Below are 22649 nucleotides of genomic sequence, written 5' to 3' on the forward strand. Positions count from 1 at the left end.
GGGGGCTTTGGACCATCCCTTCCATTTGGCCTTGAACTCCTCAGGACCTTGTGCTCAGACTCAGTTTAAGAATCTTGAGTTTTCAAGGATGCGGAGAAAATGGAACCCTCATGCGCTGCTGGTGGGAATGAAGACTGGTGCAGCCACTGTGGAGAACAGTATAGTGTTTCCTCAAAAAACTAAAAATGGAACTGTCATTTGACCCAGTGATCCCACTTCTAGGAATATATCCCAAGAAATTAGAAACACCAATCAGAAAGGATATATGCATCCCTATGTTCATCGCAGCACAATTTACCATAGCTAAGATTTGGAAACAGCCTAAGTGTCCATCAGCAGATGAGTAGATTAAAAACTGTGATACATCTACACAATGGAATACTATGCTTTGGTGAAAAAGAAGGAATTCCTACCACTTGCAATAGCATGGATAAAACTGGAGAGCATTATGCTAAGTGAAATAAGTCAGAGAAAGATAAACATCACAGATCTCATTCATCTATGGGAAATAATGAACAACATAAACTGATGAACAAAAACAGATCCAGAGACAGGGAAGCATAGATCAGACTGTCAAACCTCAGAGGGAAGGTAGGGGAGGTTGGGGGTAAGAGGGAGAAATCAACCAAAGGATTTGTATTCATGCATATAAGCCTAGCCAATGGACACAGACACCCAGGGGGTGGGGGAGGGGGCAGTGAGGGCATAATTGGGAGGGAGGGGGGAGGTAATGGGGGGATGAGGACACATATGTAATAACTTAATCAATAAAGAAATTAAAATGCAAAAAGAAAGAAAGAAAAAAAGAAAGAATCTCGAGTTTGCTGTAGGCTTTCTGGAAGTGCCCTTTGGAGCTGAACCTAGTTCTAAAAGGGTGATTTGACCCACAGACATTGCGGGTAGGGTTCCTGCAGAGAGCTACAGGCCTGGCACCATCTTTCTACTCTACACCTTTGGCCTGGTCTCCTGCCTCTTTCACTTCCTCCCATTCATTTCCCTGTACAGCTGTCAAAGCCATTCTGCTAATACCTAAATCTGATTGCATCATTCCAAATTCCTCAGAGCTGTGGTGATCCTGATTGCTCTACCTCCTCACCCTTTCCATTCCTGGCAGCTATGCACATGCTCTTCCCCCTGCTCAGTCCCCTCAGCCCCCTTCCACTCATTCCTCACTTTCTGAATCTCAGCCATAGTGGCTATCAGCCCCTTCAGATGTGGCATTGAGACTGAGGTATTAGAATTTTAATTTTATTAGTTGTAATGAATTTCAATTAAATTTACATTAATTCTCAGATTGCAAAGAAATTTTCTTTCCTATATTTTCTTCCTATAGTTACGAATTAATTTTGTATATTAGAATACATTTGTATTTCTTTTAATATTTAAAATTTGCATAACCAGATGTCTACCTATGGCATTTTTTTGTTTTCCAAAGATTGTCATACCAACATATATCCCATCCCACATTTTCTTCTGACAATGTGACATGGACAATCCTTCAGAGAGAGGTGAAACTGGTGGACCTGCTTAACTGCCTTGACCAAAAGAACATTGTGGTAGCGACAGCCTGTGCCTTCTGAGGCTGATCACTAAGGGTATTGCCTCTTCCACCTGGGCCTCCCATTGCTCACTTTAAGGGAAATGAGCCCCCGTGATCCTTTATGTGGAAGGAACTAAAAGACCTCTGCAAACAGCCACACCAATGGCCCAGTCATGTCATAGAGCCACCCTGAAATGATTCTCCAGTCCCAATCAGACCTTCACATAACTACTGCCTCTGCTAACATCTGATTGAAATTTTATGGGAATCCCCCCACCCCCCTGGGCAAATGAGACCTGCCCAGCTAAGGCTTTCCAGAAATTCCAACACTCAGAATTTGTGAACACTATAAATGTAGTTTGAAGCCATTAGTTTTTTGGGGGGGTGTTGTTATGGAGTAATGATAATTAGAACACTACCCATTTCCCCCCAATACCATTTAATGATTAGTTAATCTTTTTCCCAGAGATATGAGATGTCACTTTCATCATTAATTTAATCATCATAGACTATGAGCCAATTGTTGGACTCCTTCTATTCCATTGGACTACACCAACTCAAACACTAATATCAAGTTGTTTAAATCTTTGATGCTTTGTTATATATTACTATCTAGTAGAGGTTACCACCCTCCAATACTTGTCTAGCCTTTTTTATTAAGCTTATAAAAATTGATATATTTATGAGATTGCAGCTTCTTACACAAAAATGCAATATACTTTCTTATTTAAGTTTGCTTTGTGATATTCAGGAGTGTTTTTAAGTTTTCTTCATATTTATTTACTTAGTTTTCTTCATAGTTAGCTGATTGTTTTTTATAGAGCCTACATTTAGGTATTTAATAATTTTATTAATGTTGTAAATTGATTTTTTTTCCTGTTATCTGGCCATTCTAACTATTTGTGATTTATATATATAACAACTATTGATTTCTATATATTATTTTTGTATGCCACTTCCTTACTGAATAATATGTTTATTTATGGTAGCTTTTAGCTGATTCTATTAGTTTTACCAGGTATGCAACAATACTATCTGCTAACTGCAATTGCTTTATCTTCTCCTTTCTAATATTTATATCTCACGTTATTACTCTTTTCGCACTAGCACATCTAGTATAGTGTAGTTGTGAGAGTGGGTGTTTTTTAGTGATACTACCTCTAATACAAAGTCTAGCCACAGGAGGCTCTTGGACTGTTGAACAGTGGCTATGAAGACTGGGGAATTTTATTAGTTTTAATTAATTTAAATGTTAATAGCTACTTGTGGATAGTGATTATCATATTGATCAACACAGGACTAGAATTTCTTCACTTACCGTACTGTTAGCTTTTGGATTCAGACAGGAATTTAACACATGTGGAATATTCAAATATCCTTATTTCATTGGCTTTCTAAAAATAAAAAAGTAACTGTTGAAATTTGTAAAATGCTTCTTCAGTATCTATGGTGATGATTATGTGGGTTTTCTTCTTATATATACTAACACGGTAAATTATATTGAATCATCCTTGAATTGGATTAAACCCAACTTGATCATGATGTGTTATTCTTTTAATGTGTTTCTCTATTCTGTTTGTTAATATTTTATTTAGGATTTTTTAATCAATACTAACCATCTTTTGTACGATCTTTATTAGATTTTATATCAATGAATTCTCACTTCTTAAAAAATAAAAAAATAAAAACTTGATTTTTTTCCCCCAAATTTATTCTAGACCTGACAGGTTACATATCGATAGTACTGTCATTATTTGCTTTTAAAGAGTTTCCGAGTAAAAGGAAGCCTAAAAATACTTTCTCTATTTCTCCTATACAAATTAATCTCTTTAGCTTCCTATATCTTTTAGGCTCTGTTTTGGTAAGTTGCATTTTCCTACAAGTTGTCTATTTCATCCAGATTTTCAGAGAATTTCTTTGTGAAGAAGTACTTCATTTATTTATTTTAATTTAATGCTTCTTGGTTCTACCCTCATGTTTATAACTTTTAGGAATTGCCTTTTCTAGACATCCTCCTTCTTTTACAATGATCAGGTGACCCAGTGGTTCACCTATTGTATTAATAAGAACAAGACTTAAAAATGTTTATTTATTTGTCCTGATTTTCCTATATTCTAACTTACTTTTTTCACTTTTTCTTTATTAATTTACTTTTTCTGCTTTCCAATAATGTAGTTGGCTCCTCTTTTTCAAATTTTAGACATATGTTTGGTCCATTTGCTCCTGTTTTTAGTTGATGTAAGTATCAAGCATAGATTTTCCTCTGAAGCTGCCTTTTCAGGATCTCATGGCTTTAATACATAATATTTTTACTGATGCTATTTTAAAAATTCTGTCTAAATTAAAAGTTATTAATTGAAGTACATAGATCTCTAAATTATTTTTAATATTATCATAAATTTCTAGTTTTATGGCTTTGTAAGAAGATATTACCATAAGAATGTCCACATTTTGGGAGTTTTGAGCTTTGGACTTTTTGATACATTTTTATGTGTATAAAATGGGCATTTGAAAAAACATAAGAATTTGAAATATACAAATTACATGTTTTTTATACTTGTTCAGATATATGTTACATTTATTTATTATTCATCCACTTGATAAATTGAATTTTAATCCCATAATTTTATTTTAGTTAATGTCTTCTTATATCATATCTAATTTCTGCTTTTTAAAATATTGCTGCTGTGAATTTGGTGCATGGATTTTCAAAATTCTTATAGCCTCACTATGAATGGCATACTTTATCATTTTAAATACCCTTCTCTGTTTGGTTTACTATTTTCTTTAACTTGAATTTAATATTTTCTTATAGGAATGAAGAGGGAGAGACAGAAACATCAACTTGAGGGAAACACATAGATTGGTTGCCTCCCACATATGCCCCAACCAGGCCTGGGATCGAGACTGCAACGTACCCTTGACTGGAATCGAACCCAGGACCTTTCAGTCATCAGCCAATGCTCTATCCATTAACCAAACCAGTTAGGTGTGATTTATACATGCTAAAGTGAATCTTTAAAATGCTTTCTTGGATCAGTCTAGACATATGCACACACCCATGAACCCTCTATGCCCTCCTGCTCTCCCACACTCTGCCCTGGAAATCTTTCTGCTGTGGTCTCTTTGGACTCTCAGCTTCTCTTCACCCCCAGGCTCTGTCTGGATTCCTTCCTCAGGCCACAGCCTGGTAACCCTCATAAGAGAGCAAACCAGGTCACTTGAAGGACTCACTTCACTGGCTTCCTGTCTTTCAGGGGTTGCTGCCCTTCATTTCCAGATAGCTGGTATCCTGAGAACCACTGTTTGATATACTGTCTGGTCTTTTAGGTTGTTTCAGATGGGAGAGTAAATCCAGGCTTCTTATCCATCTTGGCTGGAATCAGAAGTTAAGCTAGTTTTTTACTCACCATTCATTTATTTATTTTAATGTATTTTGTTACTCACTGCATAAACAGGTTTGTTATTTTTGTGTCTAGTTTTCCTGTTATTTGGGGTGGTGTGTATTTCTGCCCTAGCTGTTACCATATCAATTTAGTTTGCCCTACTTTTTGGACGGTATTAATTAGTTCATTACTCTAAGCTAGGGGTGTCGAACTCAATCAGAGAAGGGGCCAAAATCTAAAATCCAGCCTAAATCGCGGGCCGAATGGTTTACTGAACAGTCATAAACTGACAATGTCATAAACTGACAGCGGAGTGCAGTGATGACAGCGCGGTGCGGGCCACATTGCAAGGCCTGGCGGGCTGGATTTGGCCCGCGGGCCTTGTGTTTGACATATGTGCTAAGCAATGACATCATTAGTATGCTTGTCATTTTTTTTCTTCCTTTTCTCAAGAAACTAATTTCAGTCAATAAAAATCAACAAGCAAACAACTATATAGTATATGCTACCCACCAGGTACTATGCCACCTGCCTTATATTTTGTATTTCATTTAATCTTTACAATAAATCTGTGGAAAATACATCGCTCATATTAGAGACAAGAGGCCCAGTGCACGAAATCTGTGCACTGGGGGGATAGGGTGTCCCTCAGCCCACCCTATACCCTCTCTCTCCAATCTGGGACCCTTTGGGGAATGTCCAACTGCTGATTTAGGTCTGATCCCTATGGGAAGTCAGACATCCCTCTCACAATCTGGCACTGCTAGCTCCCAACCGCTCACCTGCTTGATTGCCCCTAGATGCTTCTGCCTACCAGCCTGACCACCCCCAACCACTCCTCTGCCAGCCTGATCAACACCTATTTCCCTTGGGCCTGATTGTCCCCAACTGTCCTCCTCTGCCGACCTGGTCACCCCTAACTGCCCTCCCCTGCAGGCCTGGCCCCCCACCACTGCCCTCCTCCCCTGCAAGCCTGGTCGCCCCTAACTGTCCTCCTCTGCTGTCCTGGTCGCCCCTAATTGCCCTCCCTTGCTGGCCTGATCACCCCCAACTACCCTCTCTTGCTGGCCTAGTCACCCCTAACTGCCCTTTCCTGCTGGCCTGGTCACCCCAACTGTCCTCCCCTAATAGCCTGGTCACCTGCCTTCTCCTATGGGCCTGATTGCCCACAACTGCCCTCCCCTGCCAGCCATCTTGTGCCAGGGATGATGGTCAATTTGCGTATCACCTCTTTATCATATAGGATGATGATGAAGCCCACAAGAAGTTATGATAACCTATCACCCAGAACTCATGGCAGTGGTAGAATTAAGTCCAAAATACTCTTATGCAAAGTTCAGAGCTCTTACCACTACTCCACAGTTACCTTTACTATACTGAACTCTGCCCTCCTAATGCAAGCACACACACACACACACACACACACACACACACACTCACTTTATTCTGAGAACAAACTTGGCCTTATAGCTCAGTATATAGACAGGATACACCTGGACGAATATAATTTGCCTGTTTTTCCAAATTCTAGGTTCAGAGTCTGGCTTGCAGACAAGGTACAGATGAAAATCTTCCTGGACCCCAGCCAAGAAGAGGAGAAAGGGTGGGAAAGGCTTGCCCCATGGCCTGTAGTAGCGCTGAGTAACCCAACTTGGACTAAAACGTACAGAGCAGCTGGAGAAATCATGCCACTGACACCAGTGGCCTGTCCAGCATGTGACGAAGTTCTTTGGCACCCATGCTCACTTGAACTTTTCATAGCAGTATTATAGCTGAGAAAGTAGAGGCTCAGAGACATTAATGTCTTATCGAAGGTCACACAGCTAACTGGTGATAGGGCCTAGACAACAATCCCAGATCTCCTAACCACTTGTCCAGGGCTTTTCTCATGATCTGTTTCTGACTTCATGGGTGGCATTTACCCTTTCATAGTTTTGACTGTACCTCATTGATGTGTGAGAGGAGAATCAATATGTCCATGTCCTTAGCACTATACTATGAACTGCTACAGATAAAAAAAAAAAAAAAATTAAAAAATAAAAGTTGTCCTTCTCAATACTCACTTATTCATTTACTCATTTATTTATTCATTCTAAGTGTTCACTCAGTGTCAGGCCCTGTTAGGAGCTGGGAAATACTCCTCAAGGGGCTCACTGTGTAATGAAGGAGACAGATTCAAAAGTCAGCTTCTCCAATTCAGTGGAAAAAGCTAGGAGTATTTGGGGTGTGACTTTACTCTGTCTGTGGGATCCAGAAAGGCATCCCTGAAAAGAGCTGAGTGTAGAAGGGTCCAGAGTAGCTAAAGGAGTCAGATTTGACACTGACAGAGGCAGAAGTGAGCATGTTGCCCTCGGAGGACCAAAATGATGTTCATGAAAGGGATGAGAGCAAAGCTGAGAGCTAGGAGTGCAGACTTTCTCCTGTAGTTGTTGAACACAGATACAAAAGCAGTAATATGATCATGTTTGATTAGAAAGATCACTGAGGCACAGTGGGAAGAATGGACTAGCAGGGAGTGGGACCAATGAAGGATTGGTCCACGTGAGAGCCTACACTGGGGGTGGGAGGGGGTTGGGAGGATTGCTCTGGTTCCCCCTTACCCACATTTTAGAGCTCAGTCTGGTTAGACGCTCCTCCTCTGGCACCCTCAAGTCTTGCTATCATGCCCTCAGGCAGAGAAGAGTTCGGGGAAGGTTAATAGCAATGGTTTTGAAGGTGGCTTTCAAAGCTGTTGCATCCTGTTTCCACTGCTAACTAGCTGTGTGACCTTGGACATGATATTTAATCACTGTTGCTTCAGTTTCCTCACCTATCAACTAAAATATATAATAGTACCTATCTCTTAGGGTTATTGGCATGACTAAAAGAATTGAATGCATATAAAGCTCTTAGAATAATGCCTAGCAATAATTAAGCATACAATAGGCATGGCCTTTTATTATCATTACACACAATCACTGTGTGTTTATGGGTGTACCTGACCATCAGGTATACTCCTTGTAGACAGCCTGGGACAGAGAAGGTTCTCAATAAATAACTTGGTGATGATAGAGATGATGGTAAATGAGAATAAAATAATTCCCACATTCTGAACTGGAACAGGAAGATGGTGGTGATGTCAGGGCTGAGACAGGGAGCTTGAGAGAAGGAGCTGGTTCAGAGGGGTAGGCTGCTAATCTGCCCAAGATCAAATCTATAGGATCTAGAGAAGCTGAGGCTTGAACCAAGGCCTATTCATATTCCATAAACAGCATATGTAATCTGCATGTCTGTGCTCAGAATGAAGGTATTTAATAAAATAATATATATCAAATGAGTTGGTGAATACTTGAATGAATGGATTTCTTTGGTATCAAGGTTGCTCCAATGTTCATTGGTAAATAGATGTCTGTGGAAATGGGGGGTGGGGAAGGGGGGATAAAAAAAGAGAAAAGAAAATGACCATGAAAAATTACAAAAGAAAGAACTTGTAACAGATATTTCAGTGAATGAACATGAGGACCTGGCTTCCTTCTTTTTCCTCTTTTCTGACCTATCAGTACTTTTATATATGACCTCCAACTTTATAATCATTATAATGGACTCTTGCAAACTAGTAGGAAGGATGACTAAAACTACCCAGCAGGAAGTTTTGCAAAGCCCAAGCAAATAAAAAAAAATAAAAAATAAATAAATAAATAAAAAGAACAAAATTAGGGACATAGGGAAATGCCTGATAACAGGAGAACCAGTCACACAGGCCCCTCTACACACAATTCCAATTTCAACCACCACCTCCGCAGAGGCAGATTTCTTAGGTCAAGCTGCTTGTGAGATTAGCACCCAAGTATTAGGGCAGGAAGATCTGTCTGCATAGTTTCTATTTGAAATTGATAAGCTCTCCTTCAGTGCAAGTCTCAGTAGTATAGTAATAAAAATAATAATGATAATACATAATTTAAGGACATATTATAATATATAACATTAAATATTAATATAATTATAATAATAGTTATAATTTATTGAATGTTTACTGATTCCAGAAACTGGTGAGTATTAGGAAATGCTATTTCATTTAAACCTCACCAAACCCTACAAGAAAAATACTGTTATTCCTATTTCAAAGATAAGCAAACTAAGCCTCAGAGAGTAATGTCACTCAGCAAGTAAGTAGGAAATCAGGACCTGAACCCCAGTTTGCCTAACTCCAAAGCCCATTGCTGCAAACCCTAATTTATGTATAATTTTTCTCCTTGACTCCTTTGAATTTGGGGCTATATGGATTAAATTCATCCACATAAGCCTAGTTGAGGCATGGAGTTCATATTTGAATACCAGGTATGACAAGAGTGCCCCTGCTCAAAAGCTCTTTGTCAGTCCAAAAAATTAGAGGGTTGATATGCAAAGATCAAGAGACATGGATTCAGAGAATGAGGTCCAAATGAACTTGGCCTCTTACTAGCTGTGAGGCTTCTTGGATCATTTAAATTCTTTGGGTCTCTGTTAATTTCTTAGATTTCATGTGTTGCCCTCCAACCCCCCAAAATAAAAGGGGTTATCTAAATGATCTCTCAAGGCTTTTAGGAAATGAATTTTTTGTTTCAGCGTTTGCATTTTTTCTAATAAAAATTTTTCTAGTTAATATGTCATACTTACTAAAGAAAAAAAAAAAGATACTTGTTCCAAAAAAAAATAATACATGATTTTTAAAGAGAATTCAGAAGAGTAGAAAGAAAAATCCTATTCTATTTAGTGCAAAGGAAGTCTCTATTCAAATTTCAAATTTAAAGGATAGTCAAAGAGGTTTGATACAGCCTTAACATTTCACAATAATCAAAAATCATGTCTGGGTACTTCTTGACATTTTTATAAACATTACTTACTTCCCTTTATAAGACTTACATATCATATCTACATTTCAGTGTTCAGGTATAAAGACATGAGTTAAATAAAGTTATGAAGCCTTTATTTATTTATTTTTGATGACTGCAAATAAAATAAAGCAAAACAAAAACCCCTTGGGAAATACTTTTTTCCCAGAATAATTCACTCCACCACCTCTTGCTTAGCACCTACTATGTCCAGGGCTTGTGGAAGGAGGGACCCTGAATGCAGTGTGGTCCTTGGTGAGGAAGCCCAATGCCTAGAGGGAAAAAAGCAACCAGAGGGAAGTGCCTGTTGCCATGAGAGAGTATTAGGCGGATCTATTTATTCTGTCACAGAGGAGAGCACAGAGGTTGGATCACGAACAGTGGACTGGCGTCCAATAGATGGCAAAGCCTTAGAAAAGTCACCAAGTAGACAGCTCTAGTTTGGCTGTCCAGTACTAGAGTGACATATAATTTATCTTCCACACTGGGATTCTTGATCATAAAAGGGGAAGTACTGATAATTATGTTAGGACAATTGGGTGAAAACCAAAACTTTCTGGGCAAAAGAGATCATATGGCCACCTTACTTTAGGCTAACATTTTATTACTGTGAAACATGGGACTCTGAATCTCATTCCACTCACACCGACACCTGTGATGGAACAGCATGTTACAATGCCCCAGGGAAGGCTTCCGCACCCTGGCTAACTTCCTGAACAAGTTGTAGAGGTTCCTCTAACAGTCCTGTAGTTGGACTCTAGCGTAACATCAACACAGCGAACAAACTGTCCAAACTAAGGAGTACATTCTGTATCATTGTTAAGTTAGTTTCACAGTTACGCCACATCTTCAGAACCACATCAATAATCAGCCCTAGGAGTTTTGTGTATGTGTGTTTTTTACAATGCTTTGTAGACCGGCTCAATGCCCTAACTCTCAATATTTCCATTTGATGTTCCTTGGTTTATTGTGTGATTTGTTGCAAATCCAGAGGCAGCAAAGATTCTCTCTTTGCCCGGACTATTCGGAAGCCTCTCAGAAGTGGAAGAGGAAATCCAACAGGTTTGAAAACAGGATTGCTGTCACTGAGACATGGTGTCTGTTGTGCTCTGGGCAGAAGACATGGAGGCAAGAACAAGCTCAGCGTATTCAAGGAGCTGTGTGGAGATCTCTGCTAGGGCTGGGGCTGGGCATGTGGTTAGAGAAAGTAAAAGGGTGAGTTGGGACTAGATAGTGAAGGGTCTCGAATGCCACCCCAAAGTGTTTGGATTTCATCCTATTGAGAGTGAAGAGTCTCTGGAGCTATTCAAGCAGGACATTTGTGTTTGGAAAGAGAGCAACCCGAACAAAGCCAAGCTCCAGTCATCCAGGAGCAAATTCCTCCTTTCAATTTGCATCCTGATTTGCTCCAAACTGTTTGTTAGTGTGTTCCCTGACCCACTGCACCCCAAACACCACCCCCAAGGGAATGTGTCTTAACTGACTGGTGATTATAGACACACATTTCTGATGCTTTGAGTTCAGCTAAACCCCAACTGTCTGGGAAGATCTTAGCACCCCCTGCTCTAATGCCCCAGCTCTATCCCCAGCAAGACTGGGAATGAGAAAGCTGGGCCAGGCCCAGGTAGGTGAGGACAGAGGTTCTGCCTTCTGACCAACCTGTTGCACAATGCTCCTGAAGACTTCCCTAGGGAAAATTTATTTATTTTTATTTCCTTTTTTGTTGTTGTTAATTTTCACCTGAGGATATTTTTCCCACTGGTTGTTATAGAGAATGGAAGTGAGAGGGGAAGGGGGTCGGGTGGAGACAGAGAAACATCAATGTGAGAGAGGCACATTGATTGGTTGTCCCCTGCATACACCAGGACTAGGGTATGGATTCATCAACCTGATACCTTCCTTTGACTAGGAGTTGAACCCAAGACCCTTTGGTGCAAGGACTGACACTCTAACCACTGAATGACGCTGGCCAAGACATCTTGGGGAAATTTATAATTTCCCTTCCCTCAACTCTCTACCCAAATCATATCTGCCTAGAGTTAAAGTTCAAAGTCATGAGCTGTTCAGAATGCTTCATAATGAACTGGTTTGAAAGATAGCAGGCTCCTTGTCCCCAGAGATATTTGGACAGACATGCTCCAGAGGGGATTCTCACAGGCAGTAGGGAATGAAACCAGACAAATAAAGATCCTACTCCCTGTTCAACTACCAACAGCCCCCGAGCATCTGTTTTCTCATCTGTAGAATGTGAATCACAGTAATAACTTCTTTGTAGGTTTCTTGGGAAAAATAAACAGAGTAATGATGGCACTTGGCTCACTGCCTGGCACCAGCCCGCACTCGGTAAAAGCTGGCAACAATCACGGTTAGTACTGTTACCTACCAGTGGTACAGCTTTGTGCTGCCAGTGACAAACCAGACATGAGTTTCTGCGTTTAACTTCTAACTTGGAACATTACCCAAGTGAAATGTCCTACAGGCAAAAAAATACCATTAATATTACTTGATATTACCCTTCAAAGATCATCTGGCTGTGAGAGCCAAACTTCTCATTATGCAGAAGGAGAAATAAATTCAGAGTGAAGAAGAGAGAGGATCGGATCCGCACGTTAAGAAAGAGACAGATCCTGATATCTACCCCATGTTCTTAACTCTGGAACATTCTGTTTATGTTTCACTTTCTGTGAATTAGCAAAATTCAGGATCTTGCCTTCATTCACTGGACATCTATCGCTTAGAGATTCACAGTATTTTGTAGACAATAATTCACTTAGTCCTTACAGCAATGCCGTGAGGCTGATCTTGTTGTTTACCTCCATGTTATGGACAAGGGAATCGAGGCAGAGAAAGGTCAAGTCACTGATTCAAGCCTCAAGGCAGTAAGTAGCAGAGCCTGTATGTGCCTGGGCAGGTGGGCTTCCTAGCCTGTATTTTCCACCAGAACACCACCCTGACCTCCCAAATGAAGACAGGTCTAATGCCTGCCTCAGAAGAGCACTCCCTAGAGGAGAGACACACCCACAAAGGTGTGCAGTCACCTGCTCAAGGTATCAGGAGAACAAAAAAGAGAGGATTTAGTTGTATAAGGGGAAGGAGGGAGAATCAGGAAAGCTGCCTGGAGGAGGTGACTTTTACCTAGTTTCTAGAGTTGACTTGTTTTCCTCCAAGATGATGAGAACTGGGGAAGGAAAGGAATTCCCAGCAGGTGAGGCAGGCAGGTGTGAAGTGACTGGGGCTTAAGGGACACCATGAAGGAGGGAGACCAGGACACCAGGTACTAGCTCAGTGTGTGACCTGGGCAAGTTACTTAACCTCCAGGAACCTCAACTTCCTCATCTGTAGAATGGGGATAATAATGCCTGCCTTATGGAGCTGTTTGAATATTAAATGAGATCATGTGTATACACTTCCTGACCCAGTGTTATTTCGCCTTCCTTATTAGCCTCTCATAAAACTATTTCCCTCCGTAAAAAATTTTAATTGAGCCTATTTTTTTACACTTATGCTTACAGCAGCATTAGTAATAATCTTGTGTCATTAGTCACTCAAAATTACAATATAATTGATAATGTTAATTGCCATTGACTGAAGGCACTAAATGCTTAATATGTATAATCTACATTTACCTAATATAGAACTTATCTTGACGATATGTATCATTAAGCCCATTTTATAGATGAGGATAATGAGGCTCCAGGAGATTAGGAAATTTACACAAAGATTGCGGGCTGGGAAGCACTCAGTCCCGGATCCATCTGTCCAGAAAAGCATCCGACAGACAGAGAATGCCCTGTGTTTGGAGTTCATGTTGGTCTTGGCAATGTCCTCCAGCCTCTTTCTCAGAAAGAAAACAAACATTTGAAGAGGTTTGCTAACAAGTTGGAACAGGAAAGTCGCAGTAAGGGAGGGAGCGGCATGCAGGGGCAGGAAGAGAGGCCCATATTTGGAGGCGGGAGCCGGGCCGCCTCGGTCTTTCGCCCAGTCTACACCTCCCAGAGAGCCTGCCTTGAACTGGACTTGAGGCGCCCAGAGCCGAGCCGCGGGGTCCGGGCGGCCCGGGGGTACCGTCTTGGGCTTCAGCAGGGGTGCCCGCCTATTGCGGAGTCCGCCAGACTGCCGGGGAGGCCCTGGCCTGTGACCCGCCCATTCCCACGTGGGTGGCTCCCAGGCAGCAGGGAGTTAACCTGCTATCTGTTGGGAAGGCTTCCAGAACCTCCTCCTCCCCGCCCTTGTTTGCTCAGTGCCTCCCCCCACCCCCGCACCCTCTTCAGAAACTGAAACCAGCGGGACTCAAGGCCCCGCCAGCCCTCGTGGGTTCCTGCCTGGGTTTACCTTCTATGGGGAGGCCTGGGAGGGCTGGGCGGAGCCAGCGGAGTCTAGGCAGGGCCTGCGACTGGGCGACTGGCTCCCCTCCTCCTCCTCCTCCTCCTTTCTCCTCCTTCCAGGGAGTCGCCCTCCCGCCCGCCCCTCCTCCCGCCTCCCTGTCCTCTCTGCCAGGGACCGGCTCCAGACTGGGATTGGGGGAGGGCCGCCCTGTCCTCTTGCCAGGGACCAGCTCCAGACTGGGATTGGGGAGGGCAGGTGGGTAGACTAGTCAGATGGCTTGAGTCCATCCCCTGCCTCTCACCACTCTGAGACACTGGGTAAACCACCAAACCTCTGAGTTTTCGGTATTGTTTTGCTTTTCACTGTAAAACGGGGATACATAGTGCTTAGCCTTTGGACTCCATAGCATGTGTGAAGGAGTGCTCAGTATATGGTCACTGTGGATGTCCTCATCTGCTGCTGTTACAGTGGGTTGGGCAGCCTGCTTTGTGAGGTGGTAGCACCCACCCCTCCAAGTGTCCAAGCACAAGCTGAATAAGGGGAAGACAGGAAAGAATAGAAGAGGAAGGGACTCATCCTTGCCACCCCCAGATGAACCGACCCAGGCACTTCAGCATCAACTGAGGAAGCTCAAGCACCACCTCAGACCCACTGAAGCAAAATCCCTGAAAGCCAGTTCTTTGGAAAGTTCAGCTTCGTTTTGTAAACTACTGATTTGGGCCACTAATCCCTAGTGTTTTCACCTTCAAAAGACCCTATCTTACTGATTGCATGGTGTGAAATATTTTATTGACTAAACTAGATTTAACTCATAATTTAATCACCCTATATATAAACTATTAACCAAAGACTCAAGAGTTCAATTCAATAAATAGTAATTCATTCAACCGATATTTATCTGAGTAACTACTATGTGCCAGGCACTGTGCTGAGTACTGGGGGTGAGGATGGAGAAGAAGGTGGACAAGCTCTCTCCTCATGGGCTCTCCAGTCCAGCAAGGGAACGCAGAACAAGAACAAGGATTCAAACACTGACGTTGAAGCTAAGAGAATCCCACTGAGCCTAAGACACACACAACAGTCCTACAGGGAGCAGGTACAGCTTCAGTCAAAAGCAAGCCGTTCATGAACCTTCTTCCATATTGGCCTCATTATATAGAGAGGTGGACGTCACTCCTCAATACACACAGACGTAGATAAACACACACCACAATGTTATTACTTTTATGACTCCCAAGAGACCTTATCTCAAGAACATCTAAGATCTAAGGCCTTATGAAAAAAAGGGAGAACCTTTGAGCCTAATTCCTGCTATGTGGCCAGTGCCATCACCTGCCACCCCCTTGAAGAACCACTGACAAGCACCCCCAAACCCTCCGAGCACAGTGGCTAACAGTGTGGGCTCTGAAGCCAGGATGCCTGGAGCTGAATTCCAGCTCCATTCCTTATTAGGTGTGCCATCTCGGCAAGTTACTGTGTGATCACAGGCCCACAGGCAAGACCTCCGCGTGCCTGTTTCCTCTTCTGTAAAGTGGACTGAATATTAGTACCCACTTCCCAGCATTGTAAGAATTACTGAGATAGTACTTAAAGCAGGAGGTAGGCACTCAATATCACTGTGACTGTTATACCACACTAGGGGCCCTGTACACGAAATTCATGCAAGAATAGGCCTTCCTTCCCCCTGCTGCCAGCAACAGCTTCCCTCTGGCACCTGGGATCCAAGCTTCCTTCCAGCAGCAGGCACCTGGGACCTAGGTTTCCCTAGTAGCCCCGACTTCTTCAGGAAGGTCATCCCATAAGGACATCCAGTCTAATTAGCATATTATGCTTTTATTATTATAGATTATTATAGTTTTTGCCTTTGATGCTCTGTGTGCCAGGGGTACCCCTTCCCTTTCTCCACCTGGGGTCCATAGAGTTATTAATGCAATGTCCCCTCCTCTCCAGAGCCTTCCTTACTTTTATTTCACCAAGCAATTTGATGCTTTTGCTCTATATCCCTCCAGCTGTATTTATACGCCTCTTACAGCATCTCTCATACTGCAGTCATGTTTCTAACTGTTTAAGATGTTTTTCTTGCTCACTGGATTATGAGTTCTTGGAGAGCAGAAGCCATACTTTTAAACATATATTTTCAACTCTAGGGAGAAGACAATCCATGGGACAGAAAAAGCACTTGCCACTCTTTCTTGAACTAATGAATGGATGGATGACCCATAGATGGGTGAAATGATTTGCCCAGGATCACAGAGTTCAAATCCGGAGTCTATGCTTAGTTTAAGTCGGGAAAATTCCCTTTTTTTTTCTTTTTTTTTTTCTTTTAATTTTTATGTTCTGGCTTCTCACCTGGAAAACAGGTCTGATAATAATGGTTCCTATGTCTTGGGTTTGGAAGGGTGAGTCCATAGATTAGGTCCTTATAGGACAGTGTTCAAGTGTAGGAGATCTAGAATAAGACTGTTTGGGTTCATCATATATGTACTGTATGATTCATTGACATGTTCTTAAACTTGCTATGCCTAGAGAAGACAGATCTTTTTAAACCAAAAAAGAATGAATGGGCTGTTCAGAGAAATAAGAAATATTCTTTGAAAAGGCCTGGACAACTGATGTAGGTATTTGGTATATAAAATTGGTTCCCTCCCCCTACCTTCTCCAAACCTGTAGGCCCTGGACTGTGAGTGCCCGAAACAGCTGTTCAAATGGCACATTTTGCTCCCAGTGACTAATGTCCCGTAAGCCGGGCTTGGAAAGCTGACTCCAGAACTAAGCTTACATTGGAGTGCTGAATTAGATGCAGGGAATGCGGCTGACTGGTTTATTTAATTAATAAGAAAACTTGTAAAAAGGGGCAGTTTAAAATCAACAAACATGTCAAGGAAATTGAAAAGCAAGAGCTAACTCACAATTTCATATGTGGGTTTCCTATGTTACTGAAATAGCCCCTGGTATGAAGGCATGAATAACGGAATCATCCAAACCAATTTAATGCTTTATAAACTATCAAAGCAATGATCAGAATTGCTTGAGCTAATTAACCAATAATCAATGCACAGCATTCTAATAATTCTTTAATTTTCTATGCTTACCACAATATATTCTAATAAATTCATTATTCAAAATTCTCCAAGGATTGCATGTCTATTACTAGACCAAAGGGTATGGAAGAGAAATAAGGTATTTTCATTTGGACCTAGAATCCTATCACACTCTCACACAAATTGCCCCAAACCTCCTTTTATTTTTGTGGGACTTGGAAGAAGCTGAAATAAGGGTGACCTGGGTGGCTCACCCCACAAGTATCTGGCAGTTGAGTTAAGACAGGAAATCAGAGAGGGCAAGGCTCAGCGGGACCTGGGGATGAGCTGCATAGTAGGGGAGGGAGAGAGGCAGGACTCTTATTAGCAAAACCAGCTGCCTGCCAAGTAGGCTGTGTGTCTGAGTTTCTGAAGAAAAGAGAGAATTGCAGCTGTTAGTTTTAACTTCAGGCCTCGAAGAATGGAAAGAAAGTGTGTGTGGCAGCAGGCATGGGGTGGGGGGGGTGGGGGGGTGGGCGGGCCCAGGGGGGAGGAATACACTGTTCTCTATTCCTCAAAACAAATTCTACCTGTATCTTCCCTCTTAATCTTTTTTTAAAAATATATCTTTTTAATTTTTTACAGAGAGGAAGAGAGAGGGATAGAGAGTTAGAAATATTGATGAGAGAGAAACATTGATCAGCTGCCTCCTGCACACCTCCTACTGGGGATGTGCCTGCAACCAAGGTACATGCTCCTGACCAGGATCGAACCTGGGACCTTTCAGTCCGAAGTTCTATCCACTGAGCCAAACCGGTTTCGGCCTCCCTTAATCTTTCTTAATTGAATACCTCCTTATCCATACCTTGAGTCCCATCAGACACCTATTTCAAGAAGTCTTTCCTGACCTCCCCATGTACCCGTAGAATATTGTGTCCCCATTTTAAGAGTTCTTGTGGAGCTCTTTAATGATATGTCAGCCAATCTACTCCATCCTTTTTTGCCTCTTATCTTCTACATTTTAAATAACTTCATGGAAGTATGCCTAGTCAACATACAATAAACTGCATGGGTTTGAAGTACACAATTCGATAGGCACAGACCTGTGAGGCCATCACCACCACCAAGATGGTGAACATATCCATCTTTCTGACTCATGGGCTGCCCTGGGGAGGAGCAGGGCTCACCCAGGGCATGGAGCTCGGTACTGGGCACAGAGACCCATGGCAGAGGAGCCTCGGGTGAGGGGCAGACCTCTGGATCTGGTTGCAGAATATACACTCAGATCTCCTCCCGGACTGACTACCACCAGCTGTGTAGCCAGAAGTGACTCACTTACAAGCTGAGCCTGTTTCTTCTTTGGTAAATTAGGGGTGATGATAAACCTCTCTTCTCTCCATTGAGCTGGGAGGTAAAGTGCTCTGTAAACTGTGAAAGGTTAGTCCTGGGCAGGGGATTAGGCCTGGATCAAGCCCACAGCACATGGGAATGCCCAGCCTGCAGGGCTATTTACAGCCACCCTGTCATCCAGGGAAGCTGTGCGGATTGGCGATGCCTCTCAGAAATGGCCAATGAGAGCTATGCCCATGTACCCTAGCTTTTAATCCTGGCCCAGTCACCAAATGTCAAGGATTCTCTTCCCGTCTCCCTCCCCCTTCCTCTGTGTGGGCTGTGTTTATTTACAAGGTCTCCCTCCCTCCAGAAAGCCGCATGTGGCCGCATGTGACCGGAGGATTCCTCCTCTGGCCTGGAGCCCACTGATAAAGGCGAACCATCTGCTGGGGGCTCCACAGACAGTGGGGGCAGGAACCCAGCAGACAGGGGCCGAGAAGAGAGCCGGCCAGGCCCCATGGAGGGACAAGGCAGGGAGGGAGAGGAGGAAACAGTGTCTTAGTTTAAAACTGACTTGATCTATAAAATCACACCAGATTTGAGGAAGCTTCCTGTTTCACCCTATGAACTGTTTCTGCTTATTTGCTTGTTTGTTTTTCTCATGTGCTGTTGCTTGATAAAGAGAAGCAGAGCCAATAGCCAAGGCCCAGAAGGGTAGATTTGAAGCCCAATGATCACTCGTTCTCCTGTGAGCTTGTGAAGCCGGCTTCCCTCTCTGGGCTACCATTTCTTGAAGACCTACTATGTGCCACCCACTATACTACATTTTCTCTGTGATTTTAAAAGTAACTATCAACATCCTACTAAGAAGTCAGTTTTTATAGTGGATGAAGGTGAAGCAACATATCCACGGTCACCTAGGATTTGAGCCAGAATTTGAACTCATGATGACAACACAACTTCTCAAGGAATGCACTTAATAATAAATACCTAATTTCCCAGTCATGCTCTGCAAAGAGAGGGCTTTGTGGCCCATCAACACAGGGAATACTTGCTTCGTCCAGTGTCCTTGTCATCCAAAACTCACAGGACACTTTGTGTCTAGAAGGACCTGGGAAGTTTTGGAATAAAAGAACTTAACTTTTTTTAAACAAAGTATTCCCCACATTAAACTGATCTTCAGTCTTTTTTCATATAACACATCTTCATATTCTAAGGAATAAGTGCTCCTCAGAGGACAGCCTGGAATCAGTTGAATCCTAATTGGAGGGCTGATAGAGTGTATCCACCTAACTAAAGACTTCCATTGACAAGGCTTTTGTAACATCCCCAGTGATGCGAGGCTGGTTACCAGCGGGACAGCCTGCTTCATCGTTGCACAGAAGCAGTGGTCAGAACAGCGTTGCCCAACTGAAAGATACTGCAAGCCATGCATGATTCTAAATTTTCTAGAAGCCACAGGAAAAAAAAGCATAAAGGAACAGGTGACACTAATTGTAATGATATATATTAACCCAATGAATTTAAAAACATCATTTCAACATAGAATCAATAGAAACTGACTGAGACAGTTTACCTTTTTTAAAAAATAAATAAATAAATCTTTTAAATCCAGGCTGGCCACATTGCAAGTGCTCACTTGACTAGTGCCCACCGACTAGAGAGCACAGGGTCTGAAGACTCTTCTTCAGGCCAACGTGAGCCTTTCCAGCCTGAACCTCTTCCCCATGGTCCTTGGATTCAAGGGTGCAGTAAATGGATGCATAACTCAGACACCCCGCCCAAGAATGAGTTCTGTTGGGCTATGTCCTCGTATATGTCCATCAAGTGACCCCTCAGAGAGCTCAGCCCTCTGGCCAGGATCTGCTGAAGTCTGTTCCCCCTTGCAAAGGGCTTTCCCAACTTGAAAGTGCTATAGCAACAACAGACCTCATTGTCCTGACCCTCAATGAGGCACACTTAGAGTGGCGAGTGTTCATGGTCTCGTCACACTGCTATTTTGTCTCGAACCCACAGGTAGCTGCTAAAACAGTGTACTGCCTGAGGCAACTCATTTCTCCTTCCGGGCCTCAGTTTCTCTATTTGTCAAATAACAGATTTGAGTTTTCTATGATTCAGACTCTTTCTGCTTCTTCTTATTCACCCCACTTCTTCACCTACCTATGAAATTTCCCTTTAAACCAGGACTTAAATTCAAATTCAGGAAATAGTATATCTCCCCATACAAATCATCATAATAAGCGTCTTTGGAGTGTTCACAATGTGTCAGGCCCGTGACAAGAGCTTTATATAGCATCTCATTTAATCCTCTCCACACCCCAGTGAAGTAAACACTACTATTACTCCCTCTCGTAATTGTGGAAACTGAGGTACTGAGGTTGAGTCATAAGTCACACACCTCGTAAAGGGGAACAGCTGGAGACTCCCGTCCAGGGCCTTCTCTGCCCGTGACCCTAGGCTATGAATTAAGCTCCAGGACTGACCCCTGAGCTGGGCCCAGGCCTCTGATTACTAATGAGGAGGAGGGGCTCAGAAAAACAAAACCCAGAGTGTCCTCCTTCTATTTTGCACACATACACAAAATATTGTTATATTGTACTTTCCTTGCTAAGGAAGTCCTACTCTTCACAAGACTTTCTTCCCAACCCCTTGACCTTTCAGGAAGAGGGCTGAAGACCCTGGGAAGGCTCCAGAGGAGACCGGAGGAGCTCAGTGTCCCCTGTCTAGGATGGCTATTTTTAGAGCTGGCTGCATTGTTTACAAGGAAGCCGGTCCCCTGCGCCTGCCCTCTCCCTACAGGGAAACACTGTCCACCAGCTCCTCCGGCTGCCCGGACTCCCGCCAGCCCTTCCTTCCTCCCTGCTGGCTGCTCCTTTCCTGTCGTCTCTATCAATCAGCACAGTGTGCACTGTCATTCTAGCCCTGAGAGCCTCTTGGGAGGCCAGCTGTGCCCTGGCACTGGAGAAGAGCAGGATGTTGCCATGAGCAGAGAAGATGGTCCTGGCAGCGGGCAATGGGCTGGGAGTCCTGTAATGGGCATCTCTCTGGAGCAGCCACGAAAACTCTCTCTCTGTGCCTTCTGATCAAAGGCCTGGCAGCCTGGAGAGCACAGGAGTGGCGGATGAAGAGGCACTGGGCAGGTGGGAGGCTCAGGCCTGCCTGCCGCTCTCACCATGTGCCACACTCTGAGCCGTGACAAGTTGCTCATTCTCCCGAGCCTCCCTTTCTGCAGCTGGAGAGCGGGGAGGCTTTGAACGGTGCTGGCTCTTCATTCCATGCCTGTCTAATCCTCCTCAATCAGATCATTAGGTGAGCATACTTAGGCCCCACTCATTGGGGGTGACAGTGCGTATTAAATAAGGACAGTAAGGGAAAGCCCTGGCACACAGTGGGCCTGCAAGTCATAAGACCATTGGTAATCATTTCCCTAGGCACAAAGGAAGTTCTCCACCTGGAATGCTCTCCTTATTCTTACAGCTCAGGGCTCTTTCACCTTTAAGTCTACACAAAACCTCTCCTCCGACTATGTACTCTAGAAAATTAAGTATTTATTCCTTCTCTCCAATCCCGCTGGCCAGTCCTGCTGTGGTTCAGGAGCCTGGTGGCAGATCGCAGAGGCCCCTTCTCTGAGTCACAGCTCTTTAGCTTCCCAGGCAGGCTGCACACCTGGACCCCACCCCACTAGCTCTTGAGAAACATCATCCAGACCCAGAGCAACTGGACCTGACCCAGGTAAACTAGCAGACTGGGTAGGAAACTGGACCCAGGCAGCCCAGACCCCACCCAAGCTTTCCCAGATGTGGGAAGCCTGCAAGGGCTCCAAGCTCCTCAGAGGAAGTGCCTTCCCCCTCTGTCCTGTGGGCAGGCTGGACTTCTCCAGAGACTGAAAGAGGTCCAGGGATTGATATCAGAGGCACTAAACTCCCACCAATGCATCCTCCCCCACTCCCCCGCCTCCTGTTTCCCACTTCCTCTCCCAGCCCTTTTCCTTCCCCTCCTCCCCCTCCTCCTCCTCCACGTCCTCTTCCTCATATCCACCCTCCTCCCCCTCCTCCTCCTCCTGCACTTCCACACAGCTGTGCTTTTGACCCAACTGAGAGCCTACTATATTCTTAAGGGGGAAGTCCCAGCAGAGGGGGGAGAGACTGACTTCCTGTGCTCTGTGTCTGGTTCTTAGTCCACAAATGTGTCCTGG

General features: G+C 43.4%; 1 long non-coding RNA gene across 1 annotated transcript in view; it reads right to left on the reverse strand.

Annotated features, from left to right (window-relative positions):
- The window catches only part of LOC311616971, a 90606-nt gene that overhangs the window by 18543 nt on the left and 49414 nt on the right, over positions 1–22649 (reverse strand). The gene's annotated exons all lie outside the window — the stretch shown is intronic.

This window comes from Pipistrellus hanaki (genome assembly GCF_964339955.1).
Source record: "Pipistrellus hanaki genome assembly, chromosome: 2".
In the NCBI taxonomy this organism is placed as follows: Eukaryota; Metazoa; Chordata; class Mammalia; order Chiroptera; family Vespertilionidae; genus Pipistrellus; species Pipistrellus hanaki.